Genomic DNA, 22,163 nt, shown 5'->3' on the forward strand with positions numbered 1-22,163 from the left:
TATGATCCTTACAAAAGATTAAACAGGTTCTATCACTCCCCCAGTCAAAATACTACAGTCACTTTCTGTAGGAACATTTTTTTTTTTCTCCTAACAGTCCAAAGGCCTTATGTATGGCCTACAAGGTTCTATATGATCTGACACAGGTTAAAATTTTGATCACTTGTTCCTGTCTCAGAACTTTGCTCTAATTGTTCTTTTCTGTGTAGTGTTCTTATCCCAGATAGTCTGTGGACTCATGTCATTTCATTCTTTGTTCACATAATGCTGCTTCCTTAGGTTATCTCTGACTACTCTGTTAAAATAGTTTGTCAGTCTGTTCCTATTACTTGGTTTTTTTTTTGTTTTTTTTTTTGGTTTATACCTGAAGCATTTCCATACATTTTATTATAATCTAATAGTTTATTTATCATCTGTCTCCTTCATTAGCAAGTAATCTTTGAAAGGGCAAGTTATTGACTCCTTTGTTCAGTGCTTTACTTACTGTCTTAAATAGAACCTGACTCCTGGTAGACAATTTTTTTGTTGAGTGAATAAAGGAATGAAGGAATGCTAGTTTCTATACTCAAACTTTAGAAATAGCTTGGACTTATCTCACAATTTTTACTCTTCCAGTGTTTTTACATAGTAGCACACTTTTGTTTTATATATATGTATTTTTGTTATTCCTAATTATATATTTCCATTGTTGTCATCCCAGTTGAACCATCTATACCTCAGTTCATCTTCCATGCTGCTGCTAGCGTGATTTTTGTAAAATGCTTCTGAAGATGCCACCCTTTGGAATAAAATATTCTAAAATTCTTTAGCCTAATTGGGCCTGTGCCTATTGTCCTTCTCCTCACTGATCTCTACATATACTGTATATTCTACTCCTATTCTTTGTGTTGCCCTGAATGCTTTAATATGCTTCTCTCTTACTCCTATACCTTTATTTAAAGGCTTTTTCCTTTTTGTCTTACTGCTATATATTTTATTAGTGTGTGAATACATAAAATCTAACTCCTATGTGAGATGACTCTAGAAAAGGTTTTTTCCATTTGAAATGATTGGGAACTAACTACTTAGTTACACTGTATCCTGCTAATTTGTAAATACATAAGCAAACCTTTCAATTTCTTCACTGAGAATCTTTAATTCATGCTAAAAGTTCATTTGTCATTTTTGATGAGTATTTAAAAGTTGCCACAATCTTGAAGAGCACCATAAACACTATTTTGTAATGCTCTTTATAATATTGTGAATTTATTTTAAGGGTATGGATAACCCACAGATGTCATAACTCAGATTCTTTTTAAAGGATATACATGTATGAATGTATATTGAATCATTTACCCTCAGAAAGACACACTGAAAGGAATAGGGAAAATGATTTATGAAAGTGAGAGTATTACTTGTAGAACCTCTTCAGAAAATGTGATCCCTTGATAGGTTCGTCAAATTTAGTTTTTTTTTTTAATATTTTATTTATTTATTTGACAGAGAGAGCAAAGCTGGGGGAGCGGCAGGCAGAGGGAGAAGCAGGCTCCCCACTGAGCAAGGAACCCTATGCAGGGCTCTATCCCAGGACTCTGGGATCATGACCTGAGCTGAAGGCAGACACTTAACCGACTAAGCCACCAGGCGCCCCGTTTGTATATTGTGAGAATGAGAGGGGAGACTGATAAAGGAAATGAAATTATTTCATATAAACAAGCTAAATGTTTTCCTTATCTGAGCCTGTTCAAAGTAAGTACAAAGTCATAGAAGGGACCAGTGTGACTTTGTGGGAAATGTAGACTATAGGAATACATAGCAGTGTTCCAAAACTTGTATTTAGGATTTTTGTATCTAAAATAATATAGAAATATATAGCTTGTGATATTGGTCTCTTTTAGAAGATAGAGCTAAATAAAAGTAGAAGACACAGCTAAATAAAACTAATATGAAGTTACATAGCAATAAACAAAGAGGGGACCCTATAAGGAAGTTTTAGTTGTTTGAGATAGCTTTTTTGAACAATTATTACTATTACTGATAATAATAGGTCAGGTTTTGTACCATGTATTTATGTGGATTATTTCATTTAGTTGTTGAAATATCCCTGTATCTGTTACTCATAGTACAAAAGAAGAAACAGCTGCTCAGAGTTAGACATTTAATTTAAATGATTACTGCTGCCTACTCAATTGGGTGTCTTCATTTCACTTATCAGTAGTTCTTAAATTTTGGAGGGAAGTCACAGAACCTTTTGAGAACCTCACAAAAGTTTATGGCCCACTTGCCCTAGAAAAATGTGCTTGTGGACCCATATAAGACGTCTTTATTTTAGCATGCAGTTTTGCAGAATTCCTAGATTACCTAAATCCCGTACTTGCACTCCGGATTAGGAATCTCTGATCTATGTCTTCTTTTAATAAAGAGACTGACAGATGCTATACTTTTTTCTTCCTCTACTACTGCTTGTCACTTAAGGGAAGTAATATTTATTTACACTATGCCTTATTCTAGAAAGAATTTAAGGAAGCTGAAAGGAAATTGTCAACTATCTCTAACTCTACTGAGTATATGCTAAAATAAATACATAAATTCTGTTATGGCAAGTGAGATTCAGAAGTTTGATGGATGGGATGCTTTTTAATTGTCAGATTTGTTGGGCTTTGCTTCAAAGCACCCTCAATCTGTTTCAGGAATCTAAATGTGAATATTTTGAAGTAATGTAAACTGTTACTTCTTTGGAATAGTATAAACATAATAGCTGAGCCTCAAGATAAAAAAAAAAAATTAGAAAGATAGTGCCTTCCAGCCTTGTGATTGATTCAGTGATATTTCTCAGAGAATAATTTTTTAATTTGATCTTCTAATTCCATCAAATACAAATTATGTACAAAGGGTGTTGTAGTAAAAGTAAGATGGTAATATTTTTCTGTATTAATGAATTCAAGTAATTGTCTACTTAGTTAACTCATTAATATATGGGTTAAGGATGAAGACTGTGTTTAGATTATAACTCCTTGTGACTCTGGAGAAGAAAAGGTGTCATTTTGTATGAGTTCACTTTTAAGGCTCCAGTATATGAAAAATAAATTTAACCATTGCTAGTTGTTGGAAGACTAGTTATTTCATAAAATTTTTTTTATATAAAGTAATTTAGAATTTCAGAATGGGTTTCCTTACATTTTTAAGATATTTCATGTCACTTATGCTTCAGTTCTGATACCTCACCTATTTTGTTTTTTCCCCTTTGAATCGTCATCTAAAAAAAAACATTAAATTAGCTGACCATAGTGAAGAATCTTATTGTATATATTTGCCTGGTTTTATTAGGTAAATTACTGTAGAAATAATGTTATAAATCAGTAGACAATGTTTGGGGTTAATTTTTCAACATATGTGTTTTAACGTTGACTTATAGTTACATTGTGAATTGAAAACTGTATTTCTACTTTTTTCTTCAATCATTCTTAGCATCGAATTTTTAAATGAATGGTAGCCCATCTGTGTAGGGCTCTTGTGACTGAATGATGTATTCTGTTTTGCTGTGGCACAGTTTTTGGACAGCCACTTTTGTTGTTAAATATTTTCATTTTCTATAGTACTTTTCATCCCTGTATATATGTACAGGAGTCACTTCACCCACCACCGAATTGCAGCCACTTCTGAGGTGGAACGCAGCAACTGTTTAACAGCGCCCTTTCCCCTAGGTGCTGACAGCTGCAGAAGAAATTGTACATGGTCCTGTACAGAAGGTATTTCTCCACTGTGCCATCTGCAGAGTGAAACTGACTAGGAGTACTACATAGACTGTAAGTTTCTTGTGTATCCGTCCTAGACTGGAAAACCCAATAAGAGAATAACAAATAACTGGGAAGCATCATTTAAAAATGTATTGAGGTCAGTTAAACTTAGTGCTGCTCTCCCTGGCTCTAAATTTTATTTTAAGGTCATCTAATTTGTGATTGGTACTGAATTGAATAACAAACAAATGGATGCACTCCTTGGCAATATTTTATTTTAAAAGCATATGAAACTAAAGTGCTTTTATAAATACTTCACTTTTAATGAAGCTTAAAATAATCAGTTTATTTTTAAATACTTTCAAATAACCAAACCAGTATTATCTAAGATTTTAGAGCTGTGTTCTTAAAGTAGCAAATCAACTTAAAATTCAATAGGAACATCCTAATTAGCTTTGCTTACAGTGTTCTATGTCTTAGCCTTAATACTTTCATTCTTGGGTGAAAGCTTTGCGACAAAACCAATTTATAATGAACCTAGTTTTGATTCTTTGTTTTAGAAGCACTAAAGAAAAGAATTTTTTTAAACATATTGAAACAAAACTTGGGAGAGTAGAAACAGTAAATATTTGAACTTTCACTTAATATATTTTAGTCTTCTCTCCCATTTCATTTTTTAATGATTTTCTTTTTCCCTTTGTAAAAGCATTTTATAGAGTGCTATCTTTAGTAACAGTTTGGCATGTTTATGCCTTATAGAATAGGAAAATAACATTAGAAACTGCTGTTGTCTATTGTTAAACAATATTATATGGATTGTTATATTTCATTGTTTTGCTTTTCTAGTCAATAGTATGACTCACTATCCTTTTGTGTGTGTGTGTGTGTGTGTGTGTGCGCATCTGTAGACATTTCTATGGCAAGAAATTAGGATCTCCTAGTCTTCACAGTCTTAATTATATGAAATACAGTGTCATTTGTTTTAGGTAACTTTAAATTATATCATAATTTGAATGATATTTGTGTACATCTCTATGCCTATAGATTCTCAGTGAAAGCAGATAAAAGCCTCTCTGGGCCACAGTTTACTTACTTGTAAAATGAGGTGGGTGGAAGAAATTATTTCTACAGACCCTTTCTTTATGTGTTTTCTGTTTAACTCAGAGGCAGAATTCTGTGTATTCAGAATTGTACCTTACATTATGTAAAAGATATTTTGGTGCAAGTAACTTTGTTCTAGTTAGAATATTACTTGTGTTAATTAAATGCCAAGTGATGGTATTTTAGAGTCAAAAGAAGAGGTCTGATTTCCTACCAAGATTTTTAACTATCTCTAATTTTATAGTGGAGTTACCCTACTGTTTTGAAATAAATTTTTTTGAGAATAAATAAAATTCTCAATATCCTATTCATCTGATAAATTTTTTTTTTATTCTTATGTTAATCCCCATACATTACATCATTAGTTCTAGATGAAGTGTTCCATGATTCACTGTTCGCGCACAACACCCAGTGCTCCATGCAGAACGTGCCCTCCTCAACACCCACCACCAGGCCAACCCATCATCTGATAAATTTTTTAAAAACTAGGCTTTATTTACATTCAAAGTGGAATGCAGTTAAATATTACTGAAATCTAACTTTTTAATGAGATTTTCCTCCTTACTTAGACTCGATACTCCATTCAGCAGTTAAAGCACTAAAGAAGTAAACTTTGATATTTTAAAGACTATAGTTTAGACATAATCTACTTATGTATATCTAGCAAGAAGGTATTTTATCAGTATATGTAATATTTGATTTGCTATAATTGGTTCTTTTGCATTTTCTACAAACAGTGTAATTGTAAGTATTGCTTAATCCATCTATCTTATTAACTGAAGTTATTATATTTGACAGAATAGACCATATGCTTTATATACTGTTTTGATGAAAAAGTGCAAAACATACCTGTTGTGCATATCTGAGTATTTATTTTTCAGTTATACAGAATTGTTATATATTAGACCTTTTGTGGGTGATGTAAGTTTAACAACTTATAGATTCAATTTTTAACCATATGAATCTTATATTTAATATACTTCCAACGTATGTTATTTGGAAAAACGAATTAGATGGAAACTTCATTTTTATTGAATATACTTGTGTATTATATGAATTTAATGAACATGTTACTACTTGTATAATCAGAAATAAAGGAAAATGTTGGTATGTCATTTAAACTGTATATTTGGAGCATTTCTTTAGTTTATTTAGAAATTATCTTCATTGCATAAAGTATCTTATAGATACTTAATATCTCTATTTGGTTGTATTCTCAGGGAGGGCTCTCCATCTTATTCTGGAGGACCAGAATTGTGGTTGTGCTTATTATATAATTTATATTCATTTAATAATTTTGGAATCCAGAAATACTAGATCAAGAGTAATTAAATCTGAAATCTGTATTTTTTCATCTTCCCCTAGTATAATCTTCTGTCTGAAATAGGAAAAATGAAACAAATACATAGATAAAATGAATTTTTAATACTTAATAGTGTGTACTTAGACCTCTAGCAGTAATGTTCTGGCAACATCTAGCTTTCAGTTGGAGACTTTAAAAAGAAATGTAGCACCAACTGAAGAAATAGTGAAATTGATGAGAAAATAAAATATAAGGAAATGTATTTTAGGGGTAGATTTTACTTAATTTAAACTATTTTAAAGAACATACATTTTCATATAGACTTTCAATCCATATTTTAAAATTTTCAATTACTCTGCTTAGTTTTATAAAATATACACTCTTATCTTTTCAATTTGGGGCATATTTCTATATTCATCCCAAACAGATTTCTTAAAAACTATTTGTCTTGTCAAATTTGTCTGAACAGATTCTTGTCATGTGATAGGGAAATGAAACACTTTCAAATGTTTTATTGTGAATAATGGGGAGATGATTTTGCAATTTAACATTAGGTGGGCAATTCTTTTTATACTAAATGGTTAATATTCGAGTTACTTTATTTAATAAACTTTAGTATTCAGATGTTATTTTCTATCATCCAAAACATAATTTATATCCATAAAACAATATTTGCAGTTTGAATTTAAATAAATGTGAAGTTTTTTTTCAAATAACCTCAGGCCAGTTATATGAAGATGAGATATTCATGTAATTACCTCAATGTTTGTTATTCTTGTTTTATATATGAACTAATTCCTGCCATTTTTTTATGAATTCTGCAGATATTTCCTATATAAAATTAGTTTAAAATTTTAAAAGTGTAAGTGTGTATAAAGGACTACTTATGCCACAAATCTCTTTATCTTTAATACTAAGTTAACAAACATTTATTACTTAAAATTTGCCTTTAACTCTGAAATTTCTATGTGTGTAGGTGAAGTGAGTGTGTGTGTGTGTGTGTGTGTGTAATGTTCCTAACATATTTTCTGAAGCATGGCCTGGAATCCTGACTGCCACTTTGTAGCTATTTAATAAGGTATAAATTGCTTAACAGCTGTAAGGGGTTTTTTTTAATCTGTTAATAAGAAATCATTACACCTACCTCACAGGGTTGTTGTGAGGAAAACCAATAAAACATATGTGAAAGAGTGCTTTGCATATGCCAGATATGCAGGATATAAAAAATGAGTGTTACTAAAACTTCAGTGGACCTCATTTTTATCTTATGATAAAAATCTAAATTCTGCACATGTGATCTGGCTCCCCACTTATGTCCTCAACCTCAATTCTTTCCTTGCAAACTGCATGTACTGATTAAGTGATACTCAACGCTTTGCCATTCCCAGAATATATCACGCTTTCTTTGGGCCTTTGCCTGCCTGCATCAGTCTTTCCAACCACTCACACACCCCTTTATCCATAGGTCGCTATCATCTGTATAATTCAACCTCATCCTTCAGGTCTCACTTCTTAGATTTCTCCTTAACTAAAATGTTTCTTACTCCTCCTTTATCCCTTATACTTCTGTTAGATGACCCTTCTATATGGTCCTATAGGCTTTGCTTATTCCTGTTCTAGCAGATATCTCATGTATTGTAACTGCCTTTGTGCCTGTTTCCTTTGTAAACTTGTTGAGAGTGGAGTCTGCCTTCAACTTCTTTTACCCAGTACTTAACAGAGTTTCTGCATCTCAGGAGGAAACAGAGTGAACATTTTACAAATAGATGTTAAGGTCCCCCTAAACAAATTCACAACATACGATTTGTACTCCTTAAAAAATATCTTTAATTCTTCTATATTTATAGAAAAGATTTTAAACTCCACAATAATCATATCAAAATTATGGCCTTTTGGGGCACTTGGGTGGCTTAGTCAGTTAAGGATCAGACTCCCAATTTCGGCTCAGGTCATGATCCCAGGGCAGTGAGATGGAGCCCTACATGGGGCTCAGCACTCAGTGGGGAGTCTGCTTGAGATTTTCTCTCTCCCTCCGTCCCTCCCCCCACTCTCTCTCTAAAATAAGTAAATCTTTTTTAAAAAAATATGGCCTTTTATAATCGACTACTTTGCTCACCATTTATCACTCCTAATGCATTTATTAGGAGGTGAACTCACTAGGGTACAAGTGGAAAGTTACTTTATTCTTCCCTGTCTCTGTACCTGAAATCCCACCCTGAATATTTTCTTTTCTGCCCCTTGATACATGCTGCTCAATGTTTTTTTCTCTTCTCTGCTCTTGCTCTTCTTCCTCTTCCTCTTCTCTCTCTCTTGTTCTTTGCATTCTCTCTTTAATTCTTTCTTTGCTCACTCCCTGGCATTTCAAAACACACTTACTTTTCAGGTAAATTTAAAAAAAAGGCTAAGAAATTAAAATTCCAAACTCTCACCCAATGTGAAATTTTTTCTTATGTCAACTTTGTTCAAAGAAGGCTTAAAAGCCTGAGTGGGGGCATGTCAAGTAGTAGACCTTTGTATTAATTTCTTTTTGCCTTAGTTTTTCTCCTATTCCTTGTACTACTCCTGGGTCTTCCAAAGTCTGAGGTTAGAAATAGAGAACTAATTGGTAGTAAGGGTATGTTGGAAATCTAACGTTCTTTTGCTTTTCTGAGTTTATCAAAGACTCCCCAGTTGTAATTCCTGGATGCAGTTGATACTTCCTTTGCTTGTCTTCTTTTGACACTGTCCTTAGTTTCTGACTTTCTAGACTGCTTTGAACCTCTTTCTTCTGGAATTACCTTGTTTCCTTTGCAGTCTTTGTAGAATTCCTTTAAAAATGGTTCAATGCTAGTTCCTTTCCCAGGAGTCCTTACCTGTCCCATTGGAAAATATAATTCTTTACTTCATAAAATCAAAAGTGTTGGCCATTTCTAAGGTAATAGTCCCAGACTAAAGGCATCTTAACCTCTTGCCTTTAGTTTATTTTTAGGCCAAAGTCCAGTTCCTGTGTCATTCCTTAAATGTCCTGTATTCTAAAGGACATAGGGCAAACTCTGAGTGAATCGCTCTTTATTTCTTCCTCAAACAATATAAGCTCCTATCCTCCAATATATACTTATATTTTTTTATGTGAATGATGGACCAAACAATGCCTGAGCAATTTTTGGCCACATTTTTCCAAATGTTGCATAGATGATCTGTTACCTCAGTTCTAGTACTTGGAATGTGTTGTTCTCAGCTTTGGGTCCTAACTGAAACAGAGAAAACAAGAAAAGTCCCATTTCAATATCCTGTTAACACCACCTAAACTGAGGCCATAATGGCAGCTTGCATTTCTATAAATTTCTATGAATGTTCATCCATTTCTGTATTTCCATGCCTGTGTTAGGCTATTCTGTAAGTTTGGAATGTCCTTTATACTTTTTCCTCATGGTGGAATCCTTCCCAGTCTTTGATGCCCAATTTAGGTGAAGTCTTTATTGCTCTTTGCAGTTAGAATAAATACCTCTCTACTGTGTTCTCACAAATACTTTGTGTAAATTGTTATTGTATTACCTAGACATTTGTCACTCTTACTAGATTGTGAGCATTTTTGAGACAGCCACTGACTTATTGGTGACCCCTTACCACCTAGTCTCTATTATGTGCTCCATGCATTATTTGCTAAATGAATAAATCTCTTCCAAACACTGAGATTGAAGTTTGTAAAATTATTGTTGAATAATTAATACTTACATTCTTAATTATTCCTGCCCATATTTCAAAAAATATTTGAGGGGGGCAAGAATTATATTTTATGCCTCTGATTTTTTTTTTCATCCCGGTGGCATTGCTCTTTACCTATTCTTAGACATGTTCATTTTAGGTTTTAGTTCTGTTTTTGGCTCAATTTTCTCTGTTTCTCCCTGCATTCTTTATTTTTCTTCCTTGTTTTATTACAGTTGATGGATATAACTATGGTAAGTAAGGATAACCAGGTATTCCAAGCAGGTTCAGGTTGAAAAAAAAAAAAGTAAATATGGCAGATTTCAGAATTAGTTGAATTTCAAGAAATATGGATGCCAGGAATTGTAATCTGTGTGATTATTTGTCTGAAGTCATATTGCTTTTACCAGTAGATTTTTGTGCATGTTTTCATAAGAAGGAACAAACTATAAAAGATGGCCAAGTGATTGATTCTCAGTTTTAGGTATCAAGAAACACTGTTTATTCCTGTTAGTTACCCCACTCCCTAACCACTGTAGTTATTCAGATACTCTATTTACCTTACCAAATTAGTAAAATTAATTATTATTGTATTTTTCACTTAGTTTAAGGTGAATATTGCTATATGACAGAAGTTTGATATTAGGAAGAACAAAGTTCTATTTTTCTAAGTTTTTGTGAGCATACTTGGGAAAACTTAAAATCCAGGAGAATTTTCAGGAAGCATCTGGTATGGACCAGTTATCAAATAGGAAAATTAATGTTAAAAAATACAGTTTTTCAAAATATACCATCTTAAATGTAGTTCGCTTTTAAATATTTGCTATTCCATTTTCTTTTCCTGTTAAGTGGCTTTTCTATTTTTCAATTGTGGTTTTGTATAGGACTTTTTATTTTTTGTACCCTCTTTTAGTGGGTCAAGTAAAATGTTAAAAAAAATATTATAGGGGCGTCTGGGTGGCTCAGTCATTAAGCGTCTGCCTTCGGCTCAGGCCATGATCCCAGGGTTCTGGGATCGAGCCCCACATCGGGCTCCCTGCTCCGTGGGAAGCCTGCTTCTCCCCCTCCCCCTGCTTGTGTTCCCTCTCTCACTGTGTCTCTCTGTCAAATAAATAAATAAAATCTTTAAGAATAAATAAATAAATATTATAAACAGTAAAATCCTTCAAAACCTAGTTCTTCATTTTATACTTTTAAACCTAGGTAGTGTTCCTATGCAAAATACCTTATATTACAGATATAGATGCACATAATAAGGAAATTGGCCAGGGACACCTGGGTGGCTCAGTTGGTTAAATGGCTGACTTGTGATTTTGGCTCAGGGTCCTGGGATTCAGCCCGGTGTGGGCATCAGGCTCTTTGCTCAGCCTCAGGGAGTCTGCTTGAGATTCTCTCTCTGCCCCTCTCTCTCTCGCTTTCTCTCTGGAATAAATACATAAATCTTTAAGCAATGGAAATTGGTCATTAATTGATATTTCTTTTTTATGCTTCTCTCTGAAATTCTAGCTCCACGTTTTTCCCCTGTGCTGCAGGTTATGACAGATTCAGCATGTTTGAAAACAAAATAAATCTTTAATTCTCAATTCTCATTCTGCCTCCCAATTCAATCATTCTTGCTTAGAACTTCACCATATACCTTTTCACCCAGGGTCAAAATAATACCACTCTCTCCTCTCCTTTGATTTGAATGTCATCCTATTTATTTCTAGATCTTAATTATTTTGCTTTTAATATGTATCTGGAATCAGTATACTTCATTCTATATCCATTGATAAACTCTAGTTCATTATCACTTGCCAAGATTCGTGTACTAGATTTGTTTTTCTGTTTATATTAAATTTTTCTTGAAGATGGGAACCACATTTTATTCACCTTTCTGCTTTCCATGGAGTACAGTCTCAGTAAATCCTTTCTAGGTTCAGTCAACTAATTGTGAAGTAGTTGATTCCTTGTATTTAAGCCTTAAAATTTTTGAATGGATTGCTAAAACAGAGAGCAATGCCACAGTTAAAATTAATCACACATTAGTCCAACTTGATGATACTCCTATTAGTGTTAACACTACCGGGAAAAGTGCTTTAAGTGAATTCTGAATAATCTATTAAGAACACTTGGCTTGGTCCTAATTATGTGGAAAACAGATTTTCCTGGCAGTATGCTAGTATATATAATGGTTTGTAGGCTCTTGCTATAACTGTACAAAGTTCAGTCTTTTTTCTCTCTGATCCCACTTAAAAGATATGGTAATATGCCATCTTGAGAATGTAATTTTAACCAAAGTCTTGGTTACTTCACTTTTTACATTAGTCCCTTTGTAGCTCTTTTAGAGGTATATAATGCAAATGGGAAGTAAGCTTCTTTTGCAATCTTGCAAAAGTCTTCAACCTAACTACTAGTCCCACAGGTGGATCTGATTTATCCTAGTGAGAGGCTACAGTGGCCTCCTAAGAGGAATAACTCTGTTACAGGCTATTTTAGTGTTTCCTGTGCTAGAGAACTTATTTTTCCCTTGCCTCTTCTCATTGTAGTCTTTGAAGATAATCACTGGTTTCTGGAAATTTACACTATGAAGGTGCTGTCATTTCGGATTTTATTGAATTTGAATATATGCTTATTCTGATTTTTTAGAGTGTTTTGCAAAATTATTGGAGTGAATGTTAGTCTTATACAGAAATAAGATGACCTTTTAAATGTGTTCTCAAAAATACTATTTTCAGTTTATAATTTTGATTATTTTGATCAATATGTTCCTGTTTTTTTCCTCATTCCTCTCCTATTTCTTTTAGTATGTGTGTGTGTATATTTATATATATATATATATATATATATATATATACCTTTATCCAGATCTATCATCTATCGTTACACATACACGTGTGTACATAAGAACTTTAAATTTTATAAATTCACCTTTTTATATTCTCATATCTCAATTATTCCTTTGAAACGATAAATTTTCAAATCAGTTTAATTTTATTTTTGCTATGTAAAAATAAAATTTGAAGCCTACATAGATTTTTTATCTAATTTCCAGATTTATATGTATATTGATTATAGCATATGTTGCTTTTATACCCTATATATTATATGGTATTCATGGTTTGCATGTCACTTAGTAAGTTAAATATAATTAACATTCTGTTATTTGTATAATATTCCGTTATTTTTACTCTTCATTCAGTAAGTGTTTTTTTAGTGATACTATGTGCTAGGCACTGTTCTACATGTGGGAATGCAGAAAGTCTTTGCTCTTATGGAGCTTTTATTCTTGTTGCTGAAGAGGCAGAGAAACACTGAATAAATACATAATTTTAGATAAGCATAAGTACTGGGAAGGAAATAAATGCATATGACAAAAAATGTTGAGGTGGAGTATACTTTAGCTAGGATAGTGAGAGGAAACATCAAAGATGGGAATTTGAGTTGAACTCTAAATGATTAGGAGGAAGAAAATCACATTCCAAGCATCAGGAATAGCAAGGACAAAGGTCTTTGGATCTGAGTGAGTTTGGCATGTTGAAAGAACAGAAAAAAATGCTGTGTGTGTTGAACGTTGTTGGGCGGGGAGGTGGGTGAGAGTGTGGCAGGAGGTGAGGTCTTTGAAATAATTCAGGGACCAGATCAAGTGGGCCAAGGTAGGAAGTTGGAATTGTATTATAGTTACAACGTGAACACATTGGATACTGGAGTTTTATGATGATTAGAACCGAGGACATCACTCTTCTTGTTGTGTGGAAGATAAACAGGGAAAAAGAGTTAGGGTCTAGGAGAAGTAATTATTAGGAAGTTTATTGCAGTAGTCCCAGAAATTATGGTGTCTAGGATTAGGGCTTTTGGCAGTAGAAATAATGACAGGTAGGATGTTTTAGAAGAGACAGAATTTGTGAATGGATTAGAAATGTTGTAATCAACAATACCAGACATAATTGAACATGAAATATTTTTTGAAGATATAATTTAATGGACTTAGACTTTTCCATGGTAAATATGTACCATAATTTGCTTAAATTACACTCTATTTTTGACTATTTTCCTTACTTTTTGCTAGCATAAATAACATTAATGTTTCATCATTTTTTCACCTCACTGTCATTGTATATAAATAATGATTTGTGATGGCGTGTCAATTTGAAAGGTAGAAAATTATATCTTTCTTACTAGCTAGATTGAAATTTTATGTGTATATGAACAGGTTGTGTTTTTCCAATTGTGAATTGTTTCTAGCCTTGTTTATTTTGAGATGTTATTTTCCTTATTGATTTGAAAGGTCACATTAACTATAGAGGTCTAAACATCCCAACTTTATTTGGCCTTGAGAGTTTTAAATTTATCTTATGTTAGTCTCACCCATGTCCCTTATGCTCTAGACACTTCAGCTATTTCTCAAACAAGCTAACCTCTTTCTTGCCTCATGGAATTTGTACTTGTGATTCTCCATTTTCTGAATCCCTCTTCAGCCAGTCTTCACACGGTTGACTGTCTTGTCATTCATGTTTCAGCTCAAATGTTACATCCTTAGAGGAGCTGTTCCTGACATAACATACTTTCTCACACCTTTCACATTCTGCCACATTACTGCCTCTGTTGGGTTTGTTCCCCGCCCCCCCCCCCAGGCTTTTTAGTCTTCATAGCACTTACCACTTAACTTAGTCTGAAGTTATTCCTTACTTACTTATTACCTGTTCTTTCCAATGAGAATGAAAGATTCATGAGGGCAAGTGTCTACTCTTAATTGTTTACTGCTGTGCCCTCTGAGGCTAGAATATTGTTGGGCATTAGTACGTAATTAATATATATTGTCATGTGGATGATATAAGTATATTAGGTGTTTGTCCTATATGCTTTTGATTTCCCCCTTTTGTCAATTGCCTTCATTCTTGTTCATGGCGCTTTTTATATAAAGAATTTTCTCTTTTCACAGAGTCAAATCAATGAAGGTTTTTTTTTTTTTTTTTTGTATATGACCTTTTCATTACTCTTAGAAGGAAAAGAAAAACTTTCCAATCTGGAGATATTCCATTTTCCTGTATTCTAATTAAAATGTTTCTGAATATAAAGTTATCATTTATTTTCATGAATTAAGGAAAATAAGATAAAAATAGGTCTTATAAGTGTGTTTTTGTGCTTTCTTCTAATCTTATTACACATCTAATTATAAAATAAAGATCATACTATATATAGAGCTTTTCATTTTTTTTCACTTAATATTGTACCCTATGCATTATTTAGATGATACATATTCTTCATTGTTCACAAGTGTAATTTTTTTAAGGTCTGTAGAATAGTCCATCTTAGGCATTTGTTATAATATATTTAATCAGTCTCTTATACTTGTTTCAATCTTTTTTGATATAAATAACAATACATAGTCTTGTATTTAAGTTTTTGTGTTCATTTATGATTATTCTCTTATAAATTATTAAACACAGAATAATGGATTTACTGGGTCATAGGAGTACATGCAGTATTTTAAGACATTTAAAGATTCAGGGGGCGCCTGGGTGGTTCAGTCAGTTAAACATCTGCCTTTGGCTCAGGTCATGATCTCAGGGTCTTGGGATTCAGGCCCCCCCTTGCCCCCTCCCCCTGCCAATCAGGCTTTCTGCTCAGTGGGGAGTCTGCTTCTTCCTCTCCCTCTGCCCCTATCCCCCATAAATAAATAAAATCTTTTTTAAAAATTAGAAATAAAACTAAAGATTCAGTGCCAAATTTTACTTAAGAAAATTTAAATAAGTTTACACTCCTAGTAGTAGTGTATGGGTGTGTCTTTCTCATCCCAGTTTTCCGGTTCCCAGTAATTATGTGCATTTAAAATCTTGGCCCATTCCTCCCCATCTGTGCCCCCCCAAAAAGTTATGTACAATAATTATGCTGTTTTTCACATACAAAATTAAGTATTTTTTTATGATCAAATCTATCATATTTTCCCTTTTCATGTCTGTACTTAAAGTAACTTTCTTCATTCTGAGGTAATATATATGATTACTTATGGTTTGATCTAATTTTTTACTTTGTGATTCTCTAATTTATATAGAATTTATTTTAAGATATTTGAGAGGAAAAGTTCTCACTGTAATTTCTCTAAATAGTAATCCAGCTATGCCAGCCATATAAATTATAAGTAATCACATATACTGTTTTCATGCTAAATTGTTATGTATTGCTGGGATTTGGGGGAAAGGGTTATTTATTCTTGTCCATTGTTATATTAATTCTTATGTTACTCATCAATGCTTTGTAGTATCTTTTTATTTTGAGTTATCTACTAAGGTAATGATTCCTTGATTCTATTCTTTATTTTAACAACTACTCTAGTATATTATTCCATTTCTTTTTACTTATGAATTTAAAATCATTTTGCCAAATATCCTTTCCAAATAAGGTATTCCTGTTTTCTGTGTTAGTGAAATTGTGTTAAAACTATTAACTGGTTAAAAACAAAATGAACAAACAAAGAAAAAACTATTAACTTATTTGCACAAGATAGTCATATAATATCTGGGATTTCACATATGAACTGATATTATTTTTTCTTTTCTGTCTCAGGAAAGCTTTTTCTATGTAGATGTCCAACACATTTCATTTAAGGTCATTCTTAGTTATTTAATTTAAAGTCATTCCTATTTGCTGTTTTCTTTTTCTTTCTTTCTCTTTCTTTCTTTCAACTGTTATTGTAGTGTATTAGTTTTCTGTGGTCATGTGACAATTACCACAAATTTTGTTTCTTAAACCAACACAGATTTGTTCTCTTACAGTTTTAGATGCCAAAAGTCCAAAATCAGTTTTACTGGGCTAAAGTTAAAGTGTTGACAGGGCTGGTTCCTTTTGGAGGCTGTAGGGGAGAATCCCGTTCTTTGCTTGTTCTAGCTTCTGGAGGCTGCCTGTTTTCCTTGGCTTGTGACCCCTTCCTTGAATCGTTATAAAGTCTTGGCTTCAGTCATCACATCTACTTCCTCCTTTGACCTTCTTGTCCACCCCTCCATATAAGGACCCTTTTGCTTATATTTACAGCCCTCTTGGATAAAATCTAGGATAATCTCCCCATTTGAAGATCTTTAATTGAATTACATCTGCAAGTAAGAGAACATTCACAGGTTCTAGGAATTAGTATATGGATATTATTTGAGAGGCCATTATTCAGCCTGCCACATATAGGAAAATTATTAAATTTCAATCCTATTTTGCTTTTTTCTATTTTATTGAACTATTACATTAAGAATGGTTGCATTTGGGCGCCTGGGTGGCTCAGTTGGTTAAGCGACTGCCTTCGGCTCAGGTCATGATCCTGGAGTCCCAGGATCGAGTCCCATATCAGGCTCCTTGCTCAGCAGGGGGTCTGCTTCTCCCTCTGACCCTCCCCCCTCTCATGTGCTCTCTCTCTCTCAAATAAATAAATAAAATCTTTAAAAAAAAAAAAAAGAATGGTTGCATTTAGTTCATTTTCTGAACAGTCTTAAAATCATAAGTAATCATAACTTTCTCTGTTTTACAGTAGTAACTTTATGCCTCTTATTTCTATTTCTGTCTTATTGCTACTTTCAATTTTTAATGCAAATGCCCAAGATACTTGCCTTTTAATTATCATATTTTCTGTTGGTTTAGGATAGGTATTTTTTTAACATAGGACAATAATTTGTTCATTGTTCATTATCTCCCCGCTCCCTGCTCTTTTGACATATTCATGTTATATTTAGGTACAGCCAAATGTTAACCCACACTTGCATTTCTGGATTAATGTATATTTGACTATAGTATATCAGTTTTTCAATAGTGCTGGATCTAATTTACCAATACTTTATGATTTTTTAAATGTTTATATTAATAAATGTGATTCATTTTATGTGTGGTTGGTTTTGTGTCTGACTTGCTTTTCCATTTAGAATATCAGGGTTATGCTACTTAATAAAATTAATTTAAAGGTGTTCTATTTTTCTCTATTGACTAGAATAGTTTTTATAGCATGAAAATTGTTTGAAGTAGCATGAAAAAAGTTTGAAAATCATTTAAAGCTTGAAAGATCACATAAAGCAATCTGAGCTCAGAGTTTACTTGATTATAATTCTTTGACAGACTTCTAAGTTTCTTTGGTTATTTAATTTTTGTTGGGAGTCAATTTTGAAAATTTACATGGTTCCCAGTGAGTTGTCCATTCTTCCAAGATTTTAAAGGAACATTTAAAGTCATTCTTACTATGTGTTAAGCATTGTGCTAGATTCTGTACATGCAAAAATAAAGAATATAGGATTCTTAATTTCAGGAAGCATATCCTGAAGTGAGAAGAAAGTTAATTTTGCTAGGAGGAAGCAAAAGACATCAAAAAGAAGAAATTAACACTTAAACAGAACTTCTGATAAAGATTTCATCAAGAACGCAGGTAGCAGGAACCAAGGCCACAAAGAGGGGACTACAGGAAGGTTTGAGAGAATTGCAAATAGATCATTACAGCTAGAATTTAGGTCTGGCCAGGAAGGAATAATGGATAGGAATTAGGATCTATATTGTAGATTATTCTTGATTTTGTACTTTTTCCTATAGTCTGTTAATGTTAATTCTGGGTTTTTCATCAACAGATTCATGTTTTTAAAAGATTAGTCCACTGGCAACATGGAGGACTTTGTGGAAGCCAGTGGATGGTTACAAACAGGTTAGCCATTACATTACCACAAAAGAAACAAGTGCTTCCTGAAATAGTGATGTAAGTTGAGAGGGAAAGGAAGAAAAGAATATAGATGAAAAATGCTAATAGAATAGAATCACCAAAGACTTGCTTACTGGTTGCATACGGTAGATGAGAGAAAAGTTAAAACTGCACTCAACTTTTGCCAAGTATATTTGGCATTGAAGAAAATGTTTGCTTTATCTTTATTTCAGAAGCTGTAGCTCTGATTTCATTTGAAAGGCTTCTTATATTGTTCGTACGCTAACTGTCACTAGTGTGAAAAGTTAGAATAGGAAAATCAATGTCTGAATCATACATATTTTGTTAGAAACCAAAGTTATCCACTACAAACAGTATATACAGTAGTTAACCAAGAGAAAAGAAATAGACATCCTAAGATTTCTGAATGGTATAGCATGAAGGGTGATCTAAAAAAATCATATTTTATTTAGTAATATTTTTTGTAAATCTTTATCTAGAAAAATGAAATAAAGAATTCTATAGTGAGGGAGTTTAAATATAATATTAAAATTTGTTTGAAGTAATTTCTCAGCAGATACCTATACACACATGAGATATGGACATCAAAATGAAGTATCTTCTGCCTCAAAGATATGAAAGGCTTGTAAGACATGTTTTAAAAGTCTGCCTGTGTGCCTTATTTATATAAGTAATATAAGTCCTTGTAACTACCACCTCTGTCAAAATATGGTATATTTCCATCATGCCCAAAATGTCATTGTGTCCCTTGCCAGACCATCCTCCCCTTTCCCACCGCCTCAACCCCTCTCACACCTACACCCACTCCTGCCACTGATACTCACTGATCTGTTTTCTGTTACTGTAGATTTATTTGACTTTGCTAGGGTTTTAACTTGAATCTTACATTATGTAGCCTTGTGTCTGCTTTTGTTCTGCATAATATTTTTGAAATTCATTCCTATTGCATGCGTAAATAATTTATTCCTTCTTATTGTTGAGGAGTAGTTATTGTCTGAATATGTAGTGGGTTTTTTTTCATTCACCTGTTGATGGACATTTAAATTGCTTTCAGTTTTTGACTATTAGAATAAAATTGCTGTGAACATTTGAGTTCAAGTCTTTGTGCAGACAGATGTTTTCATTTCTCTTGAGTAAATACTTAAGAATAAAATATCTGGATTGTATGGAATATTAAACTTCATAAGAAACTGGCAGTATTCTAAAGAGGTTGTGCCATTTTATATTCCTACCGCCAATATATGAGCATTTCAGTTGGTCCATAGCCTCACCAGTACATGGTAGTGTCAGTCTTTTAAAATTTTAGCCATTATAAGTTGTACATAGTTATATCACATTGTGGTCTTAATTTGCACTTCCCTAGTAGGTTTCCTTGTGCTCATTGACCTTTGATATATTTTCTTTTGTCAGCTGTCTATTCAATTCTTTTGCCCGTGGATATATTCTTCCACATTATGGCTTATCTTTTCATTTACTTATTTGTGCCCTTCAAGGAGCAGAAACTTTTAATTTTCATAAAGTTCAGTTTATAAATGTCTTTTATATTTATTGCTTTTTGTGTCTTAAGAAACTTTTGCAAATGTCAAGTTTCGTCTGTGTTTTCTTCTAGAAGTCTTATCATTTAACTTTTTAGAGATCTGTTTTGAGTTAATAGTTAACCATGGTATGAAAACAAATTTGATCAATAAGTATATTTAATAGAAGGCTGAAAGCATTATCTCCACACATTTAATGGACTTTGAATATAGAGAAATGAGTAGACAGATTTTTTTTAAGTTAGATTTGATATTGGTTTGTGTAAGAAATACTATTCTAGCTGCTATACCGATCCAGCAAATGAAAGGGTGCTTCTTCTGTCTTGAATGAATTTGTACATTTAAATACCTTATCATTGTTCTTGTCAATGATAAAATATTCAGTAAATGTTGGTGCTGTTATTGCTAATATTGTTATTATATTCAAACTTAAGGAAGTTTAGAGAGGATGATATTTAGATGAGGTAGGTGTGGATTCTAATGTTTATTTACTTAACACATAGTGGTCATTCTTTTTTATGTTTTATATTTTTGTACCTCTGCCCCCCAACAGAGAGCTTAATTTTTAATGGGTACCAATAAATATATACTCGGAATCATTTTAATCATCTCTTAATTAAATAGGTAATTCATGAATACTTTGTTCTGAAAAGTTCAAATAATATTTATGTAGAATAAATAGTGACAATACCATCTTACCTACTCCTTTGGTCTTCTCCCAGAGATAACTGTTAAAGATTCGATGTATTTTTTTTTTGGTTATTTTTAAATATACTTTTACTAACAAATACATTACATAGGTATATGCATTTGTAAGGTTTTTTAAAATATAAAGCTGAAATAAACATGGTATACTTGCTTTTTTTTAAATCTTAGCAGCATGTCTGATAAATCTTTCCATGTTGATATTTCACTCATTTTTACTTCTGTATAGTATTTAACAGAATGAATATACCATAGTTTATATTTCTTTCAAGCATGCAGCAGACAGATAAGGGCAAGGCCAACACCTGACTGACAAAATCGACTGGTAAACATAAAATGACCTACTTTTATTTTATATTTTATTTTATTTTTTTTAAAGATTTTATTTATTTACTTGACAGAGAGAGAGAGAGCACAAGCAGGGGGAGGGGCAGAGGGAGGGGAAGCTCACCAATGAGCAAAGAGCCCAACACATGGCTCTATCCCAGGACTCTGGGTTCATGACCTGAGCCAAAGGCAGACGCTTAACCGACTGAGCCACCCAGGTGTCCCAAGATGAGCTAATTTTAGATCCAGTTTATTACTAACATAGACAACAAGGGGAGGAGAAGTCAAAGGTACTACATTCCGAGGTCCTTGTCCCACACAATAAAAGGACAACATGAAAACAAAAGATGCTGGATGACTGCAATATGAGTAATGGGATATCCCATTACTGAGGAGCCAGTTCTAGACTGCAACTATACCCTAAGGGGTTGAGGGTTAGGCAGGGTAAGGTAGGAAACCTTATAGCTAGCTCATCAGAACCTCTGAAGCTATGAGAAACTTTTTCATGATAGCATTCCTGATGGATAGGGAGGTGAGTTGGGGATGGCCTCATAGCAGCTCCTCCTAAGCCTCCCATTTTCTATGTTCCAAAAAAATCACAACACTTTCTAGGAAGATGCACATTAGCTGCATTTAAAAACATTGCCTGTGTGGCCTGTAAGGTTACATTCACAGATTCCAGGGCATTATGATGGAGCCATTCCCCTACAACTCCTGCCCCCAACCTTTCCATATTCAGATAACAAATCTCAAGAGCATTAGCCACTTCATCAGACACTTCACTTAATTGTCCTTGTAGGGGATTAGATCAAATATGACTTCCAATTGGGTAATCAGCACTTTTTGGAGGATAGACCTCAGCCAGGCTCCTCATCCATAGTCAAGCCGGTTAAATATGTCATTAATCCCAGTGCAGCAAGAAGTGTTGGCAATCATACATACCCCACTTTGGCCAGCAGGGAGTCCAGGGCACTGCAACTTTCAATCCCACTTGGCCCAGAGAGTTTAGAATAATCAGCTATAATCTGAGAAACATGCAAAAGGGTTTTTGTCTTTTGAGTAGCAGAGGAGACCACAAGTTACCAACGTAATAGAATTAGGCTAACTAGAGTCATAATAGTGTCCAGAAAGTT

At 33.2% G+C, this 22,163-nt stretch overlaps 1 protein-coding gene across 3 annotated transcripts in view; it reads left to right on the forward strand.

Moving 5' to 3' along the window:
- Positions 1-22,163, forward strand: part of NOVA1 (NOVA alternative splicing regulator 1) — a 149,578-nt gene that overhangs the window by 44,213 nt on the left and 83,202 nt on the right. The window contains exon 1 of one of the 3 annotated variants that reach the window (XM_081830663.1): positions 3,689-3,785. The exons of the other annotated variants lie outside the window; for them this stretch is intronic. The gene's annotated coding sequence lies outside the window, so the exon portion shown is untranslated. Of the gene's footprint in view, positions 1-3,688; positions 3,786-22,163 lie in introns of those variants that run through there. 3 annotated transcript variants of the gene reach the window in all.

This window comes from Leptonychotes weddellii, chromosome 9 (assembly GCF_054177405.1).
Source record: "Leptonychotes weddellii isolate Sample4059 chromosome 9, ASM5417740v2, whole genome shotgun sequence".
Classification (NCBI taxonomy): Eukaryota; Metazoa; Chordata; class Mammalia; order Carnivora; family Phocidae; genus Leptonychotes; species Leptonychotes weddellii.